The sequence below is a fragment of the Schistocerca serialis genome, chromosome 5, assembly GCF_023864345.2.
Source record: "Schistocerca serialis cubense isolate TAMUIC-IGC-003099 chromosome 5, iqSchSeri2.2, whole genome shotgun sequence".
Lineage (NCBI taxonomy): Eukaryota > Metazoa > Arthropoda > Insecta > Orthoptera > Acrididae > Schistocerca > Schistocerca serialis.
Window position 1 is genome coordinate 458,507,674 of NC_064642.1, and position 24,461 is coordinate 458,532,134.

Sequence of the window (24,461 nt, forward strand, 5' to 3'; positions counted from 1 at the left end):
CACTTTTTATTTTTCCTGACATTAATAACAGAAATTTGTCATTTTGGCGCGCTGCTTCCTAACACCGCAGCCAGTCCCAGAGAAGGTCGACAACTTAGGTGGTCTTTCTCACGATACACGTATCGAATAAACCACCTTTCACCGGTACGTCACATCACATTACGTCATCTTCCCACCTGCTGTCTTCTTAAATGCTCTAAGAAGAGCTTTTCGTAGCTGAATACGTTGGCTGTAAAACCAGAAATGTTACACATTACATGTAATTTTTTTTCCTTGATGCAAAAAAGCAAACACATAAAGTACATATAAGACTTTTTTGTTACTATGTTTGTAGTCACGTGTAATGATGGGCGATTTCTTTCAAACTGGGCTTCTCCAAGATACGATTTGGCGATATATTTGTTATGTTCCAGATATTTCATTTGCGGATGATTAGAAGATTTTAAAAATGTCGGGACATAGCTGATGCGTATTCACGACACAGGAGTCTGTCGCGATATGGCGGTGATAAGAGTGCTATGGTTTGATCTAAATTTTTTCACTACACGGGGAATGCATCGTTCCATTGTGGAAGGTCGGGGGTATCAATAATCTTCTGGTATTCAAGTTGTAGTGCACTTTTCTGTCTGATATCAGGTGGTGAAATGTGACTCTAGATAAGTAACTGGTATGTGGAAACAGATAGTATTGTCCCAGTAGCACTGTGGATAGATTCGTTAAGTTGTACATCTACCTTATTTCACATATGGACTATATAGTGTTTGGTGACAAACGCTAACTAGTGCTGTAGAGGTTATGTCACGAGTTCGGAATAGTGAACAAACATTGTTCGAGTATCAGCAGAAGTGCTGGACTGGTGCGTACCGCGAGCAGGGCGCACAATGCATCCGGCCCACCTGCTACAGTAGACCGCTGACGTGGCGCGGTGGGCTGGCTGCACTCAGGTGGCCAGCCTGTGCCTAGAACATGGCTCGTACGGCGTACGTGTCCAGCATGCGCGACCGAGATGCGCGGGCCGAAACTTGCACTGTGCACGACTCTAGTCATGCAGGAGGATAGTTGCCACATAAAGTCAGTCTTTTCGAGCCGGTGCCACGATGCATCGCCGCTGCCATTTAAGTATAAGGGGGTCATACATGCTATCAGGAAGCGTCTTTATGAATTTGTCCTGACTGTCTACTTGGAAGTAACTAAGAAATCTCTCATAGCCAAGATAACACATTAATTGTAGTCTGTCATTTCATAAGCTTTGTGCTTTTTCGTGGTCAGGTTACCAGTTGGCTTATTCCATTAGGGTACTGGGAGACGCTACACTGCAGTTCACACCACAAACGGCTTCAGGAACGTAGGGACCTCGACTGACCTGTACGGCCAGACAATTTGTCATCCAAAGATCATATATGGGGAAGCAAAAGGAAGACGTATACTTTCATATCAGCCAGCAGTCTTCATAAAATGATACAGCATGTGTTTCAAGTATGGCACGAAATTTGTTCAAGCTGACCTTTGACGGAAATTTGCTTCCATACTTTCATTTGTGGAACCTCATAGATCATGGACAATGGAATGGAAGGTTAGTTATTTAAATAGAAGATTGGTAAATATTGGACTGGTGCTTGATGCTGTAACATTTTCCAATTCCATCAGTGTTTGTGTTAAAAGAAATTGCAAAATAACGTCTGTACCATATTTACTCATAATTGTCCCCATTAAATTTCTATGGAAACGAAGACACCATATACATAAATACTTATAATTTTTCGGCATGAGATCCAAGGATTCTAGACCATGCATTAACAGTCCCCTACACACAGTTTAAAGATTCTGCATATACTGGCGGATTTCCTTATTTTCTAATAATGTCAGTATAACATTGGAAGGCAACTATAATACTCATTCCCTTTATGCTGAAACGTTTGAAGAACATGAAAAGTGCAAAAAAAAGAAACAAGATTCTTTGTTGCCGTTCAGAATAGTGTTCCAGTTGTTTGAACGCAAAAAGAGCGATTTATGTGACGTCCAAAATATTATTGGCTTTTGGGCCAAGGGGGGAAGCATTTCCTAATCGGCTGAATTTGTAAACTGTTCGCATGCCACCATCGTTTAAGTATACCGTGCACAGCAAAGTGACACTATCCAAAACTGGCTCCGAGGAAAATGTGGCGCACCACGGCCCATAGGTGGCAGGGGTTAACGATGCCTGCTGAGGTGCGTACGGGCGAATAGACGTGCAACTATAGAGCGATTGACCACCCACATGAACCAAGGTGCTACCAACAGTGTCTCCTCAACGACCGTTAAGCGAACGTTGCTACGTATGGGCCTTTAGATCAGGTACTGGTTCATGCTCCCATGCTGACTGCTGTCATCGGCGACGAAGCCTGGATGGCATTTGGACGCCAATACCGCAACTGCACGTCCACTGAGAGTCTACAGGTGGCTTTTTAAGATGAATCAAGTTTTATGCTCCATTGGACAGATGGCTGTTGGCGTGTGCGATATAAACGTCTAGAAGGAAACAAGGAGGAAGCCGTATGGCCTGGGGAATGTGGCAGTCCCTAGGTGATCTCATCATTGTGGAAGGCACAGTGGATCAACACAAGTGTGCATCTACCCTTGGGAAATATGTCCAGCCCTAATGCAGTTCGTTTTCCCTCGGCCTGATGGAATCTACAAGCAGGACATTTCAACGTGTCACACAGCTCATAGTATACGTTCGTGGTTCGAAGAGCACCAGGATGCGTTAACCGTACTATCCTGGCCACCAAACTCCCCGTAATTAAACCCAATCGAGATTCTTCGGGATTCTATTGCACTGTTGGCGCCATGGATTCTCAACAGAGAAGCCTAATGAAGGTAGCCATGCCACTGGAGTCGGCTTGGTTCTACATCTCTGTCGGTAATTTCCACAACGTCCTTGACTCTCTCCCTGCACTTTCCGTCCTACAGAAGGTTGTTTTTCAGGCTTTAGACAGGTAACCTTAATGTGACCGGACAGTGTATAATGCAATTTAGTCAATAATATCAGGTATCAACAAACCCTTATCATCAAGGAGCTGCTCACTGAGCTGGAAGTGAGTTATTAGTAATAAAAAAATGGGTAATATTAGGGAAAATGCAGTTGTGGCACTATCTATTGTATCAGAGTAAACGAGACGTAACTGGTTGCTGCATAGGATAAACTCACAAGACATTTAGATGATTTTTAATTGCTTTGTTGACTAGAAAAAGTGTCACAAAAAAGCTCATTCGGTCATCCTCTTCACTGAGCAGTGGAAAAATTCTCTGCCACCCAAGATGATTTCGCTCAAAAGATACGAACGTTTCGCCCTGACGAGCCGGAGTCGGTTTACCTCCGATTTTTCCAAATGCCCCAGGCGTCTGCAGCGGTGGTTTAGCTTTCAGTTCATCTGACGCAATAATCGTTCTCTTCACGTTGTCGGTCGTGTAGTACTTCGCTTTGATCAAATCACCACTAACAAAAAAATATGCCAAAATTGATAAAGTTTTTATTCTGTTGCTTTGTTAGAACATACGTTTAAAACCATTTATTGCATATTTGTCGCTTTATTAAACTGGTGAGGACGGGCGGTGAGTCGTGCTTGGGTAGCTCAGTCGGTAGAGTACTTGCCCACGAAACGCAAAGGTTCCGAGTTCGAGTCTCGGTCCGGCACGCAGTTTTAATCTGCCAGGAAGTTTCATATCAACGCACACTCCGCCACAGAGTGATAATCTCATTCTGGGAAGGTCCCCCAGGCTGTGGCTAAGCCATTACTCCGCAATATCCTTTCTTCCAGGAGTGCTAGTTCTGCAAGGTTCGCAGAAGACCTTCTGTGAAGTCTGAAAGGTAGGAGACGAGGTACTGGCAGAATTGAAGCTGTGAGGACGGGTCGTGAGTCGTGCATGGGTAGCTGAGTTGGTAGAGCACTTGCCCGGGAAAGGCAAAGGTCCCAATTTCGAGTCTCGGTCCAGCACACAGTTTTAATCTGCCAGGTAGTTTCATATCAGCGCACACTCCGCTGCAGAGTGAAAATCTCGTTCTGGATACATCGGATTATTTGGAGTGTCTTTTCTATTTAACTGCTATTAATGATGCTTCGAAATATGTAAGTACATTTTACGTTTATAATAGCAAGATTGCATTCGATCCATATAAATACAATTACTTGTACAGAGGAAACCAGTTTTTTCAGGTTTTTCAGATGTGTTCTGGTACTTCTCGAAATATTTTACTTTTTTCGTTTGCTACGTTGAAAGATCACTACTATGAATAATTCATTCAGCATTCTTTTCGTTGGCACGCGATCTGTTACCAAACGATGTGGCAGCGTAGCAACGTCGTATTCGCCTACGACCGATCTCAGCAACTTTTTGAACATAAAGTGTTTACGTTTTTACGAATGACTTCACAAAAAATTGAGAATTCTGTGTTACGTTAAAAATGTGAGGGGAGCAGTAAGAATCAGTTTTATACCGGGGTCATTACTGGCATTATCAAAAGATAGTAAAATCATTACAGTTCGTAGGCAGAAAGTTGTCGGACACGTAATGTTAATAAGTGCTGTTACTATCGATCGATGATTTGCCAGGATCGACCATCTCTAAATGATAGCGACTAACACTGCTGTGAACAATGAGTGAAATAAACATTGCCGGCCGCAGTGGCCGAGCGGTTCTAGGCGCTTCAGTCTGGAACCGCGCGATTGCTACGGTCGCAGGTTCGAATCCCGCCTCGGGCATGGATGTGTGTGATGTCCTTAGGCTAGTTAGGTTTAAGTAGTTGTAAGTTCTAGGGGACTGATGACCTCAGATGTTAAGTCCCATAGTACTCAGAGCCATTTTTTGAAATAAACATTACAGTGAAAAAGTGCAACCAATAACATGATAAATAGACGCTTGTGGCGGGAGCTTCAAATAAAAAGTTTTCAGTTTTTGTTAGTTTTGCATAAATGGAACTTTACAGAAACTATTTTTTTATTTTTCTTACTGGTCGTGTGACAGATGCGGGTTGGACACCCCTGGTTTACGTGGGTTTGGATGTAACGCAGTTCGACGTGGACAGCGATTGGCCTAATAGCCTACGAGGAAAAGGAACATTAATAATTATAGACGCATTAAAATTGATAATGTTATAACAATAACTAAATTCGAATACAATCTTTGAAAACTGAATTTGTAGTCGTATTATGCTGTTACTAACCAACTTATAAAATTTTAATTATTCACGTTTAATGCATCACGGCCACTGGTAAAGTGAGATATTGTTTCATGCACGTCCCCTGATAACTATATTACATATTTCCAGATAAACAGAAATGTTCAGGGTGCGGTCGCCGTCATGGTCCAAGTCCAGTTTCTGTAAAGTTCAGTTCATGCAAAACTATGATAATTGAATATTTTTAATTTGAAACTCCCGCCGCATGTATATATTCCTTCACTGATCCATACCACTTTTTTCTATTCTGAGGTTATTTCTAGTGTTACGTATTTACGGGCGGCCCAAAAATACTTCTTCCAATGTGGGTCATACGAGCTAAAATGTTGGACACTTCTGACGTAAACAATTATACATATGCCAATTTGAGTACCTTTGATAAAAAAGATTTTATAACATTTTATATCTTTCTGACAAAATCCATGTAGGAATTTCAGCAGCTTGATCTACATAGCTCAATTCAAACAAAACTTGAAAATATAGCTCTTTGTGTGTGTTTGTTGCTCTATGAGAGATTTATGAGCCAAAGATCATCATAGTCGTCCAGAGAAAAAGGTACATGAGTGTCACAAAATGCTATTTCTGGGCAGTTTCGAAACGGGGCGTGGCCAGAACATATCGAACAACATAGATTTTTTTCATCGTTTCACATATGATTTCGAAATGTAAACGTTGGGAAATAATTGTGAATAAACTGTACTTCGCCGGCCGGAGTGACCGTGCGGTTCTAGGCGCTACAGTCTGAAACCGAGCGACCGCTACGGTCGCAGGTTCGAATCCTGCCTCGGGCATGGATGTGTGTGATGTTTTTAGGTAAGTTAGGTTTAATTAGTTCTAAGTTCTAGGCGACTGATGACCTCAGAAGTTAAGTCGCATAGTGCTCGGAGCCATTTGAACCAAACTGTACTTCTGAACGTAATCAAAATGGAAAAATGAAAATTTTCGCCGTTTTCGCTCATAGTCCCTCGGTGCCGTCCCTGACACCTTTGTGGGCCATGGACAGGCAGAGGAGATGCGGTTGTAATCTGTGACCCACGTACTGCTCCATCCACTTCGTGAAAGCGGCTCCGGCGGGACTCAGCTGCAAGTGTACTCGGGTCCGGCAGCCAAACGACTGCCTTCCTGGGCAAAGGCACTTACGTCGAGACCTTAAAAGGCGGACGGCCGCTGCCCACGCGAGGCTCGCAGGTAGACGGTGGAGCTCAGACCGGCAGCTCTGGAAACCGCAGCTCTCTAGATAACGTGCGCGAAACTGTTCCGGAGAACGCGAAGTGTCCTAAAGTTATTGTCTTCGGCACTGACTCCGTTCTTAGCTTCCACTCGTCACGAATCTCTTTACCAGCGGGAAGTCTCAGGCGACTAGAAAAAAGGGCACCCTGTATAAGAAACAGAAATGAATCGACTCGCAAAATTACTGACCAGTTTTTTGCTGCAAAATTCTTGAGCATATTCTAAGTTTGAAAACAATAAAGTTCCTTGGAACAGCAAAGCTACTGTCCCCAAATCAGTGTTTGACAGCACTGTTGGTGTGAAATTCAGTTTGCGCTTCTCTCACACGCTATCCATGGAAGAATGGCAACATCCCGATGATATATTCCTAGCGTTTGACAGAGTGCCATTATGAACACTGTTTACGAATTTTTCTGTATGTCCATCCTTTTGGCAGGAGGTCTCTGGAACGACGGCCGTTTACTGTCGTGCCAAAAAATAAAATTACCTACAGTCGTCCTTATCATTTTATTTTATTTTGTCGCTACCAGTTTGAAGCGTTCAAACTGGTAGCGACAAAATAAAATAAAATACTAAGGACGGCTGTAGGTGTTTTTATTTTTTGTCACGACTGTTTACGAAGGCCCGAACGTGAGGAATAGGTTCTCAAGTCTGTGAGTGGCTTGAATCCCTCTGAAGTAATAGAAACCATTAAGTTGTCCTGGACGGGGGCAAAGATATCTTCAGCAAAGCTCCAGGGAAGTGAGGTAGAGGATCTGACGGACGGGGCGAGTAGCTATCTGTGACTGTTTGCGAATGGCGCAGTGTACGAGACAATATCGTCTATAATTGACTAAAGGAGGGCACAGGATATGTTCGAATACAGTGTCTGTGTTGTGCTGCTTGACATAGTCACGTAGATTAAATATCCAGGTTTAACTTTGCAAAGCATCATGAAATGGAACGAGCGCAAAAGTCGACTTGGGTTAACTGGAGAATTCTACTAATTCGCGTAGCTCATTTGTAAATGAGACAGCCTACACAACTTTTGTGCCTTCCATTCTTGAGTACTGGTCGAGTTTTTAGAGTCCCCGCCAAGTCGGATTAAAGGAAATTCTCGAAGAAATTCAGAAGCATGTTGCTACATTTCTAACTGTAGAATCGATCAACACGCGAATATTGCTGGACATCCCCGTGAACTCAACTGGGAATCCGTGGAGGGAAGAATACGTTCTTTCTTAAAATAGTACTGGTTTTTATGGCAGACTGCAACACAATCCCACTGCTATCGACACAAATCACGCGTAAGAACCGAGGAGACAAGAGAGGTGAGGGACTGTACGGAAGAATGCACACGGTCTATTTTCCCTCGCTCCACACGAGAGTGAAACAGCAGTAGAGTAAGGTACGTATGGTGGTTTGTGGGATATGTACGTAGATGCCGAAGGTGTGACGTGATGTAAAAATCGCACGACAATTGAAAAAGATGTCGCCTCCATCATATTAGCGTGCAACATAGCCAAAGTAGACTTGATAACTGCTGTAATTAGCTACAGAATTAACTTTACAATATTTACGAGTCAGGAAACAGGAACAACTTGCGTGTAACTCTGCTCGAAACGGCCTTGAAATGCAACTCCTTTCGCTGCATCTGGAAGCAGTCTCAAATGACCATCGTAAAAATCAGGCAGAGTTTATTGCAGTGTAGCCATGAGCGTAGGCAAGTGAGCGCGTTCCTCTTCAGTGGCTTTTTGTTAAACCTCTTCCCGTGAGAATGTCGGGAAAAGGGATTTCCAATCGGGAATGTTTGGAAAGGAAATCCCAATTCCAACATCATTCGCCTTGACACTCTGGTGAGAACCGGGGGATGGTACTATTTTTAATCTCTTTCTGAGTCAATTGCTCAAGAGAAAACTTAAAACTGCCTGTATATGCGAGTGTACGTGAGCACTTACCTGTGGATTTCTGTGTGTTTGCTGTATGTTGACGTAAATTCTTTGTAGATCGAAAAAACTAGACTGTACTCACTGAGACGCTTCCAAGATTCGTGACTTCTTTCACTGCATGACTTTAATTACTCTTTCCCTCCTTGTCGTACCGCTCTTGTCCTCATGTGATAAACTAAAAAGTACTGAGCCATGACTCCCCCATGGAAACTAAGTAGCCTAAATTTCTCAGGCAGTTGTACTCCTTCCACCTCATTCCATGCTAGGTGCAGGGATCTAGCCATTTTCTCTAGATATCGAATTTTATGTTCAATGAGCACAAAGAAGAATCGTTAATCTGGATTCCTTTCGTAATCAGTATAGTGTACTGCCGTCTTCACAACATTGCCGCGGCTAGGATATCGTTACACATCCAAGATGTACTCTATAGTGCGCTACACAGTGGGACCGAATGTTACTTGTGAGATAAAAGCCGGCCGGTGTGGCCGAGCGGTTCTAGGCGCTTCAGTCTGGAACCGCGCGACTGCTACGGTCGCAATTTCGAATCCTGCCTCGTGCATGGATGTGTGTGATGTCCTTAGGTTAGTTAGGTTTAAGTAGTTCTAAGTTCTAGGGGACTGATGACCTCAGAAGTTAAGTCCCATAGTGCTCAGAGCCATTTTTTGAGATAAAACTGCGGGCAAGAACGGGGCTCGACCCTGGACTCTTTGCTGAGTAGCACTCTATTATATGTACTACCCCTTACAGACTGATTCATTGATTCCCCAAATAACTTCTAAACTCCACAGTGGCTCTTCAGCTGTGTAGGATGGACTAGCAACTCAGACCAAAAAGGATATAGCGGAAAGTGCTACTTAACCAAAGACTCAGAGGTAATGCATGCACTGCTTTCTTTCTATACTGTTCATCAGATCGTACGCTGCAATACAAACTTTTTGCCAAGTTAAAATGGTATAGCTCATAGGACTCGAACTCTCATCTCTATCTCCTGCGGTCAACATGCAACAATTTCACTGGCCGTAGACGCCTTAGGCACAATGTTTCATCTTAACCAGTTGTTTCCCTTCGTGCTTCCCAAGTTCCACAGAGGTTTTTCTGTTAAGCTACTGGAGTGGCACCTGTGGAAGTTAACTAAACAGCGGAGCAGCTGACACAACCATGGCATCCGTGAAAAGAGTGAAAAATATAAGGATGTTATTAAACCGGACTCCAGGCTCCAATCGCAGTACGGTACACCATTCCATCACAAATATTCGTGAAAGATTATTACGAATTTCTTCGAGCTTCTCGCAACATACGCTCTCACGTCTCCGTGACTGAAATTCAGGGTTTCAGAAATGAAAAAAAAAATTACAATCTTTGTCTTGGTAATAAATGCTCATCGGGCATATTTTTGGGTATTTTATGCAAGAATCCATTCCTTTCATAAATTTCTTAAACGACTTCAGTATGACGGATGCCGTTTCGTTCGCATAACCCAACTATCAATAAACAAATATTCCATTTTCCCTCCAACATGTCGTTGAAGTCAGCCATGAAATCGGGAATGTCTTCAAATGATCCTTGATTGTAATGGTTCACTCATGAATGTTCACGGAGAAAACAAATGTTTTCACACGGTCGTAAGTCGAAATTGGTGTCATTGCACGACATTATGATTTGCAGTAATTTGCAGGAAAGCAAACATGTACGCCATGTCTCAACTGTTCGTGCTCTTTTTCGTTTCCGATAGAGAAAATGAGTCATATAAATGTTTGTACAACTTAAAACATTCTGTACTTCAGGTCTCATGGTTATTCTGAGTCGTAGGTGCTACTGTTGGGCGAGTCAATGCTTGCTTGTCATGCAAAATGTGCTTTTCTGCCGGCCGCGGTGGTATCGCGGTTAAGGCGCTCAGTCCGGAACCGCGCGACTGCTACGGTCGCAGGTTTTGATCCTGCCTCGGGCATGGATGTGTGTGATGTCCTTAGGTTAGTTAGGTTTAAGTAGTTCTAAGTTCTAGGGGACTGATGACCACAGAAGTTAAGTCCCATAGTGCTCAGAGCCATTTTTTTGTTCTTTTCTTCATCTTATGGATTTGCAGCTCGTGTATTTTTTCCGTGTTTGCAGTTAACACTATTGGATATGGGTTCCGCCTTTTATGCAAAACACTGTTTCTTCTTGTTACTCAAACATGTTTCGGAACCTCTGTGCTATCATCGGTGGGTTTAGTGTACTGAAAAACTGTAAAACCTGAACATATTTTAGGTTGTAACTGAACTAACAAAATGAGGCTAAAGACAGTTTTTGTAAGTTTTTGTTGCCTTGATTTTACATTACATATACGATTTTGCTGGACCATATGTGTGGTGTCTTGAAGTGATAGCTCGTCATCTGCAAACCAAACTATGTAAATGTGAATTTTATCAGCGAGTTAATACCTCCCTTTAGTTTTAAAAAGGTGATTTTGGTATGGAAAAATGTAAGAACAGAAACGTACAAAAACTATCTTTAGGCCTCATTTTGTTAGCTCAGTTTCAACCTAAAATATGTTCACTTTTTACAGTTTTTCAATTAACAAAATCCACTGATGATGGCACGGAGGTACCAAAACATGTTTGGGTAACAAGAAAAAACAGTGCTTTGCATAAAAGACGGAACCTATATCCAATAATGTTCATTTCTGTTCGATTATTCGTGACGCATGATAACTTTGTTCGTGTATAATTAAGTTATAATGAATCTTGTCCCAAAGATTCCATTGAGAAAGTTCTTTGGAATGTGAGAAGAACTCAGGGGTGATAACTGATTTAAACGTAATGCAAAAGTTTGACCAAGTAGTGTCAGGTCATATAATTATAGTTCAGGTATGAAATGCGTTGTAACCATACAAATTAATGTTAAGAATTTCATATACTGTTACATTCTTTTTTCCAGAAAACGCTTGCTGCTTTGTCCCCACTGTCCAGGCGGGTTGACCTGACTCCACCAGGCGACGTACTTACGCCACAGTCGCAGAATAAAACATTCCTTTGACAGGTCTAAATCACTCACCAGAATTTCTATATTGCTGAACATTTTATCTCTAGGCGTCGCCAGACTTGCTAATGTAGTTCACTGTTAATTAATCTCATGTACCCTACTGCTGATATGAGTACTATCGTTATAGGATGATCCCAACTCCCGACCGTATGTCTCCATAGAATTTCTCAGCTCATTCCTTATAGCATCGTTAGATTTCAAGAGCAAATGTCTCTATGCAGTGACCAAAAAAGACGAGAGCCCACAGTTATTTTTCCCTGAAACAACCGAGTTTATTCGTTTTAGTCCTTCCATTTCTTAAACCAAACCGCTCTCCACCTAGCTGCTAGCTCTAAGACCTAAGTCAGAGAAACCATTGCAATGACCAACAACCGCAAGCCAAAATATGATAGTCTTACCCAGAGTTCCACCCCAAGAAGCCGCGTACAAAGGAAAACGTAATTATCATTTCACGCTCTGTGTCCTGGTACTCGAAAAATGACAACGTTGGCTCTTGGTCTCCGCTTTCGCTATGACTCGGGCTCTCTCTCTCTCCGGATTACTCGCTGGTTTCCGTTTCTCTGTAGTGCCGTCTCAACTTGACCGTTTCCTCGTTGAACTTGTCTTTTCTGTTCTCACTCGGTGATCCACTGTTGACGATTCCATACCAGTTGGTAGAGTCTCATCGGGTGTCTCTCGAGTCCTTCCCGATATTCAGTCGAATCTCGGTCATAGTATCTTAGAAAACGAAACTGAAGAGTAGCGTCACTGACTCAGATCTAAGCGATAATGACCACGCTCTGGTGGTCTGCTGTTCAACGATTAATATAATAACTAAACAACACAAAGTCTGGCGCGGATAATTTCTACTATAAAATATCTTTCCTTGAAGGCAAGAAAATAATTTTTTATTACAGCCTGCGAAGTTGCCTTTCAGTGAAGTTCGGAAGTGTACAAAGCTGTGGCAGGTTGGTACAGAAATATGCACACATATACCTCAGTCCTTTCTGTATTAATGATAAAACCATCGGAATCTAAAGGCACATATATATCTTTCGCATAAGATCTGTCATCGACAGAGGATTTTGGAATATCTAACACCAAACTATGCGCTACTAGCCACCAGGACTGCAAGACTAGAAATGATAGAAAGCAGCGATAGTTTTCTTATTGGACCAATACAGTATAGCATAAAGATTGCATTATTAAATTTGTAGGTGATTTTGGGATGTACAGAATGTTAAAATCAATATATAGAGCTGCCACCTCCGGTAATAACATTGGCTTTAACCTTGTTTGGCATCGACTTGAACTGAGCTTGGATGACACATAGGGGTTCGTCATTCCATACTCCTGATCTATGCAAAATTCATCAATCGTTGTGACTGGCGAGTGGTGGCATGCGAATCTCTCAGCAAACCATGACCAGATGTTTTCAATGGATGACGTTCTGGAGAATGTTCTGGACAGGGCAATGCTCGATCATCCTCTATATCACGATACGTCATGAAAGCTAGCCCACTTCCATACTCAAATTTGGTGACTTGGCGGTACCTTCCTGCACAGACGAGCGAACATTGTGTGTGTCCTCTCGGGCGCTGGTTGCACGCGGCACTGAGACCCTCCAGGGCGTTGATTTTGGCCTCCAGAACTCATCGACTCCATTTTCGCATGACAATTGTCGGACCGCTGTCAATGGGAGCAGAAGAATCAAATGAAGTCTCAATCACGATTCTGTCACTATTGAACACCGACATATGCTGGTAGACTTCCCTAGTTCTTACCTGATCCTCTCACAGATCACTAACTAACTTTATTTTCTGAAAGAGAAACCTAGTACGTCATCTTTCGTTACATACAGAATGTAGATGGCGTTACTCATACCTAATTTATACGATTCCAGTGTATTGCTAGTCATTTGTATATCCAAACGTTTCATGCCAGCATGATGTTTGTTGCCTGCAGCATCATGTAGCTGTGTAAATGGTCATCTGTGTATCAAGGTCGATGATTTGTCTCGTCTTCGAAAGCATAAATTAACTACGGATAGGAATGAAATTAAGTCCTTTGACGCATGGTTTATTGCTCCAACGAGAAGACCCACCAATATACTGTTTTTATGGTATTCAGCTCTCTGTAACACATCTAGAAATGGCAGGTTTCTTGTCCTTTTCTACTCCCATGGTAAATGCTATGTTGGCATGGAGGCTATTCAAGTGTCTTAGGAAGTCACCGAGCCGTTCTTCACCATGGCTCCACACCACGAAAGTATCATCGACGTACCTGTGTTGGTCACAAGGGACGGCGAAAACCTCGGACACAGTGTGTATCGAAAACCGACACACACGGACCGATACCTGCACCACCACCCGAGCCAGAAAAGAGGCATGATCAGTACGCTCGTAACGAGAGCACGACGAATATGTGAGCCGCAACACCTCAAACGAGAAATGCAACACCTGGAAACTGTCCTGAGGAGCAATGGGTACTCCACAAATTGTATTAGAAGTGTAACTCGGCGAAGTAAGGAACCAGAAAAAGAAATGTCGGGTACGGCCTTTCTGCCCTACATTCCCAGAGTGACGGACAGAATCGGCCGTATATTGCGCAAACATGGCGTAAAGACGATTTTCAAACCGACAAGGAAGATCAAAGAGTGTCTTAGATCGGCGAAGGAGAAAAGAGACCCACTTGCAATGTCGGGAATATACCGTATACCATGCACATGCGGAAAAGTTTATGCCGGAATGACTGGACGATCCATTAACACCAGGATCAAAGAGCATAAGCGACATTGCATGTTGGGGCAGGTGGAGAAATCGGCCGTGGCGGACCACGCACTGAATGAGACCGACCACGTAATAAAATTCGCCGACACGGAAGTTGTGGCTGTAGAGAAGCACTATCACACGCGCTTCTTCAGAGAAGCTGTGGAAATACAAAAACACGCGAACAGTTTGAACAAGAAAGAGGAAAGCCTTAAGGTAAACGGATCCTGGCTTCCCGTACTGCAGCGAACGACCGTCGCAGGTAGCAAGAGGAGAACCGCACCGGAAATGACCGCGGAGAAGCCCTCGGACGTTGGCGCGCCAGGTACATATAGTCTGCGCCCGCGAGCTCGGCTCCAGTTCACCAGCGGCAATGGAGGGTGAAGCTTTGACAATGCCAGCCACTCGTGCTGGCGAAACGTCATAAAAATCATTAGATGAACGTCGGCCGAAGAACCCGAGACAGAAGCCAGTAGGCAGTTTGTGAATTAGATTAGTTTGTCACTTGATCTGCCGTCCATTTAACCGATAACGTGATCAAAGTGGCACACATTTATGATTTTCGTAAGTGTACAGTATTCTTTATAAATCGTTACCAGCCGATTTAGACGTGTTTTCATGGCGCCGAGTTTATAGAATTAATTTTGTAATTATCAACCACTAGCCCTTTACTGGGCTGTTGTTTTCGCCCACATTTCATTAATTTCTCTGGGTTTTAACAGCAGATTTCAGAGCAAAGGCCAAGTGCACAATTTTACGTCAATTGCGGTTGACTGCGGAAATGTGAGATAATTGGCAAGGTTTCAGTTCTGCTTCCATTTAAACGTTTTTTATTTTTAAATATTTTAACTATATTCATTTGGCATTATTTTACAAGGGTGCTAAAAACCACACCATTGAGCGACAGCCCCGCACTCTCCCGCCATCACATCGATTGCGTGATATTCCTATTGATTTATTCTTTTCGATACTGCCAACTCCGTTAAACTCGCGAAATTATGCATTAATCATCCTATACCTTCGCGATAGCGCAGTATTACTTCTTTAAACTTAGGCTGACGGGGACCCATACATTTAACATCTGCACATAATAAAACAAAGGGTTGTTTCTCGAACAAATGCTATAAGCATTTCTCAGTTTTCAACTCTAAACGCACAGGTGACATTAATACACTTCTGTAAAGTCCGCTCACGATGTAATAACACTTCAAGTTTCCTGGATATCGACTATAAAATCATTACTTCTCCGAATATTCTGTTTAATACTCAGAATCTGTACCATTTTGGTTCGCTTCTTTGACAGAAGGACCTCCGCGAAATGTTTTTGTTTTACATTAACCACTTTCGATATTGAACAGTTGACTGACACGTGAAATGGATATAATACATAGCCTAATTTCGCATTTACGTGGCGACAGCGGTAAACTGTAAGATGTAATAACAAAGTTAACTGTCACTGACTTGGCATGCTATTTTAGGGCGCATAATTGTGTATAGTAGTTGGTTTTGGTTTGCAATTTAGGTTTCTAATGTTTTGCTTTCCTTCTTTTTCTTTCTGATGGTGATTAGCTAAGAAATCAAAAATGGGCATGATCTAAGTTGTGTGACCTGAGGCTGAAACACATAAAAATTTTCATATAAAGTTAACTTTGCTGCACCCAGTACAGTACAGTACAGTATGGTATATATAAAAAGTTAATTATGAGGTGAGTAACGTGTAGACTTGTACGATTTGCTTAAGCTGTTGAATAACATGTGATTCTTCAATTTCTCCAGGCGTATTTTATGTCGAAATAAATCTCGGGTGAACAGCCTGGTATGGGTGTGCATAAGACACAATATTTCGGCAATCGACCACGTTGCCATCATCAGGTGCACCTGACGATGGCAACGTGGTCGATTGCCGAAATATTGTGTCTTACGCACGCTCATACCAGCCTGTTCACCCGAGATTTATTTCGTCTTGTTGAATAACAGTTTCCATACTCCGAATTAGTCGGAATTGAGCCTAAATAAGACGTCTTTAGAGGGGCATGTGAACTTCGCAGTATCCTATTGTCACTATGGCTCCAATGCAGTTCAGGTATTTCGGTTAGACAGTCCATTAAAGTACACGCAACCGAATTTTCTGGCCATGGCAGTTACCTTCAGACATGAAAAAATAACAGTATATACTCTAACAACCGGGATACATCAGAAATCGCATTCAGTCTTCTTGTCAAAAAATAATTTTCCACCCGCAGTTGTCTTTGCCACTGCACATTACTACATATAAGTCCCTTCGTTGTTTTCAGACGAGAGTAGCAACAATAGTAATATTGGTTTCTATTTGAGAGCACGACTGTATGAATCACCCTTCTGATAACTTGATCCACCAGTACCCTCAGTCGTTCCAAGTAATTTATATTGCGATTCAAACTCAGACAGCCGGCCGATGTGGCCGAGCGGTCCTAGGCGCTTCGGTCTGGAACCGCACGACCGATGCGGTCGCAGGTTCGAATCCTGCCTCGGGCATGGATGTGTGTGATGTCCTTAGGACCCCAGATGTTAAGTCCCATAGCGCTCAGAGCCATTTGATCCATTTTTTCAAACTCAGACACAGCTTGTTTATCATACAGTCACAGAAAACTAGGCGCTTGTTAGCCCCCCCCCCCCCCCCCCCGCCCCCGGCTAGCCGCGCGGTCTAGGCTAGGCGCAAATTGAGACGCGTATAGCGCGTGTGGCGCGACGCAGCGCAGCGCGCGTTTTTGTAACATCCCAGGTTCAAATGGGACCGCGCAAATTGCGACGCGACGGGACTGGGACGCGACACGCGCCTGCGCCAGGTCGCACGGCGTTGTGGTTGAGGCACAGTTTCTCGCGCCGCGCTTGCCTCGCTAGCATCGTGGGAAATTTGAAAAGGGGAGCGGAAAAGTAGCCCAGCCATATGCTCACATCGGAACGGCGCATATCAGCAGTGGTAGTATTGCCAATACGATAAATTGTGCATTACTGTGTACTGAATTTTATTGCCTTTGGGTAGTGTTTAGTTTTTCGCCGTTTAAACGCTCCAGCTTTCTTTGTTAGCACGTTATACTTTTCAGTTATTTATATCTGCGTAGTTTTGTTTTGTTTTTCTTCTGTCGAGAAAAGTGTATACTTCAGTAACTGATGAGCCATTGGCCGCTGGAATTGCACCACATGCCTCCGTCATGTTTTCAGATCGCAAGAAGGGACAGAGGGTAGTGTAAAAGGAAGCAAGGAATGTTATAAAATCATGTGATTAAGAATCAAGGCAGGAAAGTAAAGCAAGGTTATATTCTCGCTGCCTAGTAAGGTAGCGTATCTGTACGATCTGTTACAAAAATTTGGAAAGGGATAATCTCCACAGGTGTGATCCTTTTGTTCTTGTGGTAAAAAGCGTTCAAGATCTGAAGTATAGAAATTTCACTGTGATTACTCTGATATGTATGTAATAATGTAATACGACACACTGTACTACATGCTTGTGAACAACATATTTCCACTGCAAGCTAGAAAGAGTCGAAAAGCAGTCACAAATAACAATATTTTAATTGGTTCGCCGTGATGAGAAAAAGCATTTCAATTGTCGCATGGACATTATCAGCATTAATGAACTAATTATAGAACAACAGGCTACATAAATGTAGAAATTGGTCGGTATTATTACGAAAGTAGGAATATCCTAAAAGTGTGTAATGATTAGATATATTTAATTTGTTGAAATGTGCTGCTGACAAAGGCAGATCTACTTTCATGACAATGTTTTTCGAACTCCATCTCACAAGGCACACATAGCTAACTTGTGCATTCCTGTCGCGCGCATTATCCTTCGCTGCTGACAATACACTGACCATTGTGTTGTGCGACAGATCAATTGTTTATTTTTCTCAATAACAACTATTTTATTCGCGATCGCGCATTGTCACTTTGGCAAGCCCTAGGTGAGTAAACAGTATCTGGCATGTGCCTATCATTCCGCCTGAAGGAACGCTCGCCATTATTTTAGTACTGCTCAGATCAAGAGAAGGAATAAAATCCTTTGGTAAGTTTCCATTCCCGTCGCTCAGTGTTATAAATACGATGGGTTACGGGGATTCCACCAAAATTCCAACAGAATTGCCAATCTGTTTTTGTGTGAGTTGTTAACCTTTTCGCATTCGAAGAAGCATCACCATTTATGAGTAAAGGCCACATTTCTCTTGGTGACTGGTCTAAATGTACTTTCTTTGGCACAGTGTAATTTGCCAAACTCATCTCACAGCAGTTATTGAGACAGAATTCCGAAACGTAGGGCCTCATTAAACAAGTAATTGACAATTACAGAGCTCAATAGCTTACGAAAAACCTCATAGTATCGGTTTGCAGTAATATAAAAGAAGAAATTTCATGTTTGTTTTCATACTAGGAAGCTCTTGTTTCGCTAGCTGTCGATAACTTTAAAAAAATTGCAGTCACTGGAGTGAAATAAATAAAAAAAGTATAAGTAGCGATATATCGCCATAGATAAGAAGGTTCCGTGTGTTTAATAATTGGCAAAAGTCTCTCCTCCTTGTGTGCTATCATTCGCCAAACTTTCGTTTCGCTGTCTCGAGCGGTTTACAAGATACGAGAGATGTTGCGAGTATTTCATTCTCGTGGGCGTGAGATCGGAAGTGAGCGCGCTACATGGGATCCATTTTCTCGAGATCGGAGGCAGATGGAGACCTCCTCCCAAGTCTAAAGAAAAATTCAGCATGTTAGCTAAATTTCATACGCAGCAACATATGGTGTAATACGCACCAAACGCAAAATCATAGCGACCCCTAATTTTCGTTGCAAACTTTTTGAATTTTGCGTAGTGTCTTACTAAAATGTGTACATCACAATAAGAATGGTCATTAGCGAGGTGATGGGCACGAAGCTGACATACGCTACAAACGTCATATATTTTCAGAGAATAGTTTCCGTAAAATCGTTTGAGAAAGATAAGAGGTTGCGCGCACTTCGGTTCAGTCAGCGCAGAGCGTCGCCAGTCGGCGCGTTCGAAATACGGTGTACGCGTCGCAATATGCGCTGGACCCGCGTGACCCGTGCGGCACGTGCGTGTCGCGCTGTAGTCTAGTGTCACGTCACACGTGCTATACGCTTCTCTATTTGCGCCTAGCCTAACACGCTGCTTCCCGAGCGGGAAAGTGTGCCGGTCCCTGGCACGAATCCACCCGTCAGTTTAGTGTCGAGGCTGGGCGTGCCAGCCAGCCTGTCGATGGTTTTTAAGGCGGTTTTCCATCCACTTCGGCGAATGCGGGCTGCTTCCACTTATTCCGCCTCAGTTACACTATGTCGGCGATTACTGCGCAAACAATGTCTCCACATACGGGTACACCATAATTGTTCTACCACGCAAACATTTGGGCTACACTGTCAGGTATAAGACGTTCCCATGGGGAGTGGGATGGGGGGGGGGGGGGGGGGGGGACAAACCGCCCAGTAACTCTGGGTTCTGTGTGGGGTGGCGGTGGGCTTTGTGGACTGCTGTGGCCTGTTGTGCGCTTGTGAACCACTGAGGGCTACAGTGTGAAGCAACCACACTGTCGTTTCTAGGTGCCCGGTTACAATACACAATACACGGGACTTGTTCCAACACTTACTGTCTTTTGTAAACTATATAGTGCTTTATCTCAACGTAATAAATAATCAGTGTAGTTTATAACTTTCGTTTTAGCGCTGATTTAAATGACCATCAACTGAGCAATGCGTGTTGCAAGCAATGTTATTTTACAGAATTTGTTATCTCATGTTATTTTTACAAACAATGCAATTTTTCCATATTTGTAACGTAAAAACTCTTTTTTTGATGGTATTTATAATAAGGAATCGCAGCTCCCATTTTCTTGCAGCTAAACAACTGTTGGTTGTAGAATAAGTTTGATCAGTATACAAACAAATCAGTTTGCAGTGGACATCACCCGTAGACACTGAAAGTTCCTTCCCATTTATATCTGTTCACAAGGGACCTTAGCTATGTGCAGCCTGTTTGATTTTTTATAAATTATCCACCTAGTCTCTGTTTCTGCTTTTACATCTGTTCACAAGGGAACTTAGCTATGTGCAGCCTGTTTGATTTTTTATAAATTATCCACCTAGTCTCTGTTTCTGCTTTTACGACAGTAATAATCCATGGGCACAGTTTTCACTAGCTCTCTTCCTACTGTCGTCCGGACTTCAAAAATCAGCGATCAAAAAGCGTGTTTCTACCCTTCTCCAAACTGTTGAGAACATCTCGATGTATCCTCTAATTGACTAGCAATGATTTACATTAATTTTTATATATTTACTTACTTGCCATTTAGTTGCATCAAACGTAACTTTCTTATAAAGGAATACAGTAAGAAGCACTTAAATGTGTTGGCAGGAAGTTTCTCTCTGTTTCTTCTGTCTTCAAATATGTGTTTTCTAACTGTATTTCAATATTTGCCGGTGATTCTCTGTCTTATTGATATTTGTTGGTATCATTCTGTGGTGTATCGATTTTTTACGTTGACTGCTACCTGGCTAGTTAATGTAATGCGGTCTTCATAAATTTCCATTATGACGTATGAGGTCCATCCCTGCTTTTATGACTTAGGATCCTGTAAAATCTTTTTATATGGACTTAAGTTAGAAATCTACAAAGGTGAAGTGATAGGAATAACTCCAGACTAACACAAACCGATTTATTTCTTGATATCTTGATATAATTCTTTTCCTTGATCTCTGGCCATGATAAACTTTCACGTGAATTTTATTTACTTGAGCTTGACATGATGTCACGTGGAGATATACAGAGTGATTTTTTCCATCGTGCACAAACTCTAGCGATTAATCGATGAGAGGATACCAAATAAAAAGTTCTAATGAACTTATGTCCAGAAATTCATAGTTTCCATGCTACAGACCATTTACTCAATCATACTTTGTTATAGAGACTGCGGTCTAATAGGCACTTTACAATGCAGCCACAGTTACAGTATGCATGGTTTCCTCCTGGTGGGTGGTGCTGTTCCTCATACATCATGCACTAGCTCCTTCTCTTGCCATAGTAATTGGTAACGTTGTGTCCAACTCACTTGTCTTGCTGACTCACCTTGTAGTGGATGTGATACAGTATTGTACACAATTGTTCCGTGTTCGATTTGAGAGCTTGCCGACATGGTTTTTACTTATGGAAAGGCAAGTGGCAACGGGGGGCAGGTAGCAAGGTTGTGTCAGGAGACCTGTCTTCGCTGACAATAGTCACAGCATTCAATGTTTGCAATAGTGCTTCGCCATTTCTCTGCGACAGTATCGTCGCAGGAAGCAGGAAATCGTGAAGGACGTACATGAAACTTTCAGACACCAGACTTGGAGGAAACGGTGATTAACACAGTGGAAGGCAACCCCTGTGCCCAGTACCAGGCAGTTGGCCCGCCAGTACAGGGCAAACCAGAGGACCGTGTGAAAAATTATCCATGACAACTGTTGGTTGGTTGGTTGTTTTGGGGGAAGAGACCAAACAGCGAGGTCATCGGTCTCATTGGAGTAGGGAAGGACGGGGAAGGAAGTCGGCCGTGCCCTTTCAGAGGAACCATCCCGGCATTTGCCTAGAGCGATTCAGGGAAATCACGGAAAACCTAAATCAGGATGGCCGGACGCGGGATTGAACCGTCGTCCTCCCGAATGCGAGTCCAGTGTGCTAGCCACTGCGCCACCTCGCTCGGTGGTATGACAACTGTTACTACCCTTATCACTTACAGCATGTGCAGGGCATACTAGCGACAGACTTTCCACATCGGGAGCAGTTTTGTCACTGATTTCTTCATCAGACAACCACGATTCCGCAATTTGTGTCATCCATCCTATTTGCAGATGAGGCCATATTTACGTGGAGTGCTATCTCCAAGTTTCATAACAGTCTCTAGAGAACAATACGCAGAAAACCCCGTGGTATGGTGACAGCGAATCATCAGCTTCCGGGCAGCCTGAATGTGTGGGCTGGGATAATTGACGACCGTATTTTGGGACAATTCTGCCTTCCACTTCGCCTAACAGGCTGTCAGTATCGGATTTCTTGCGGGTTACTTTGCCTCCCCTGCTGCAAGAAGTGCCATTGATGATTGAAAGGGTTATCTGGCCGCGACATGATGGTGCTCCAGCCCACTTTGCCGTTAAAGACCGGAAGCATCTAAAAAAAAATGGTTCAAATGGCTCTGAGCTCTATGGGACTCAACTGCTGAGGTCATTAGTCCCCTAGAACTTAGAACTAGTTAAACCTAACTAACCTAAGGACATCACAGACATCCATGCCCGAGGCAGGATTCGAACCTGCGACCGTAGCGGTCTTGCGGTTCCAGACTGCAGCGCCTTTAACCGCACGGCCACTTCGGCCGGCCCGGAAGCATCTCACTTGCGTCTTCCTTGGTCGATGGATCGGACGAGGGGGTCCAGTTGCATGGCCTGCTTGTTCACCGGATCTCAACCTGTACGATTTCTGGTTAGGGGAGCGTCTCAAGAGTATCCACTCGAAGTGTGGAGACGCAGGGGCAGCGTATTCAAGGTGCCTTTGACACCGTTCAGATGCTGCCTGGCCAGTGTGAACGTGTGAGACAGAACGTGCTACAGCACGTACCCGCATTGAGGCACATGGAAACTATTTTCAGAACATACTGAACTGTGGTGGCATAGTACAGTGCGTATTGGACCACAGTCTGTGTAACAATGTATGATTGAATAAATGGTCTGCAGTATGGAAACCATGCGTTTCTGGACATAAGTTCATTAGACCTCTTTTTGTTCCGTAACCTCTCATCGATCAATCGCTAGAGTTTGTACACGATGGAAGAAATCACCCTGTATATCCGCGACAATTAATTATTATTGCAGTATTTTTATTGCAACATGTAGTCGCATTGTCTTAATAATGATTTCTGGTGTCATACGTCCGACCTTTGTATCTGCACAGTGATTGTACTAATGAGTGCAAACTTAGCTTACCACTTACTGCGCAAATAGACAAAACATCTGAACAGTCTTCCTTTATTATCCAATAAAGGAAAACAGGTTTGTCATAAATTTTATCCAGTTTATAAGGGGCCCATGTTAATTAGAAAAGTTGTTCGTGCAAATGCGGTAGAATTGGTGAACCCAAGAACAGGAAAAAATGTAGGTCCACATCACGTCAGCCACCTTAAGGCTTATAATGAATGATAATAATTGCAGCCGTCATATGGCAATTAGCCATGAAAACAAAAATATAAATGGATCGCAGATGATACAGCAAAAGAATGTAGATATGTTTCAGCTAGCAAAAGATCTCAAGAGACAGACAGGACGAGCTAAAAAACATGTAAATATTCAAATATAGGTACACTAATAATAATCATTTAAATCGTCGAAGTAGGTTAGAAAAAAGTAAAATAAAAGTAATTGCATGATGTACTAATGAACTAATCTACACATCATCCATCCATGCTCATCCAAGAAGTAATGGAACTGTTATAAAATCAAGTAACTTAATGTGACAGGGATATATTTTAATATTTTAATTTCTTTTATAAAGTACAAAAAAATATTTAAACGTTCATTTTGTATTATTCATGTAAATGTTGAAATGTAAAACTCATACTAAATTTAGATAACGGAACATGTAAATAGTAGCATTAAGCAAAATTCATTGTAAAACAAATGAAACAAAGAAGGCATGCAACACAACATCACTACAATCATCTGGGGAAGGGAGCCAAACTGACGACAGAAGCAGAAAGTCGACAGGCAGCTAAGGTCTGAGTGTGAGAGTTTATACGATTGCACAATATGGCATTGGCGACAAACTGAAGACAGAAGTAAGGAATTTACTGTCTCACGCTTCACATTAGTACAGAGACCGTGTCAGGTGTATTTTGAAGAATATGGTCCCACGCCTCACCCCAATAGCGAGAGGTGGGGAAAACCCAGTAGCAGCGAGGGACACAAAGGCCGCACACCTGCGAGAAAGGGCAAGCGAACCCATTAGCAGCGACACACAGTAGGAAACCGTCTGCAACAGCTAATTAGTACAACTGCCTGGAAAAATAAGATCAGAATATTTCCCTCAATTACCAGATGGAGAAGCTGATAACTGAAAACAGATATATCACGTCCGAAATTATCTATTCAGACTTGACCATATCTCATAACAACATTACTGGTAGTACTTCCAAATGCTTTCGCTGAATAACATACCCTATCCCTATGCCCCAGAAGTTCCAAGTTCCAAGAAAAATGACATGAAGACGCAGCAAGCAACGAAGAGAAGGAAGGGTCCCAAGATGAGAGCAGAAGGCAGCA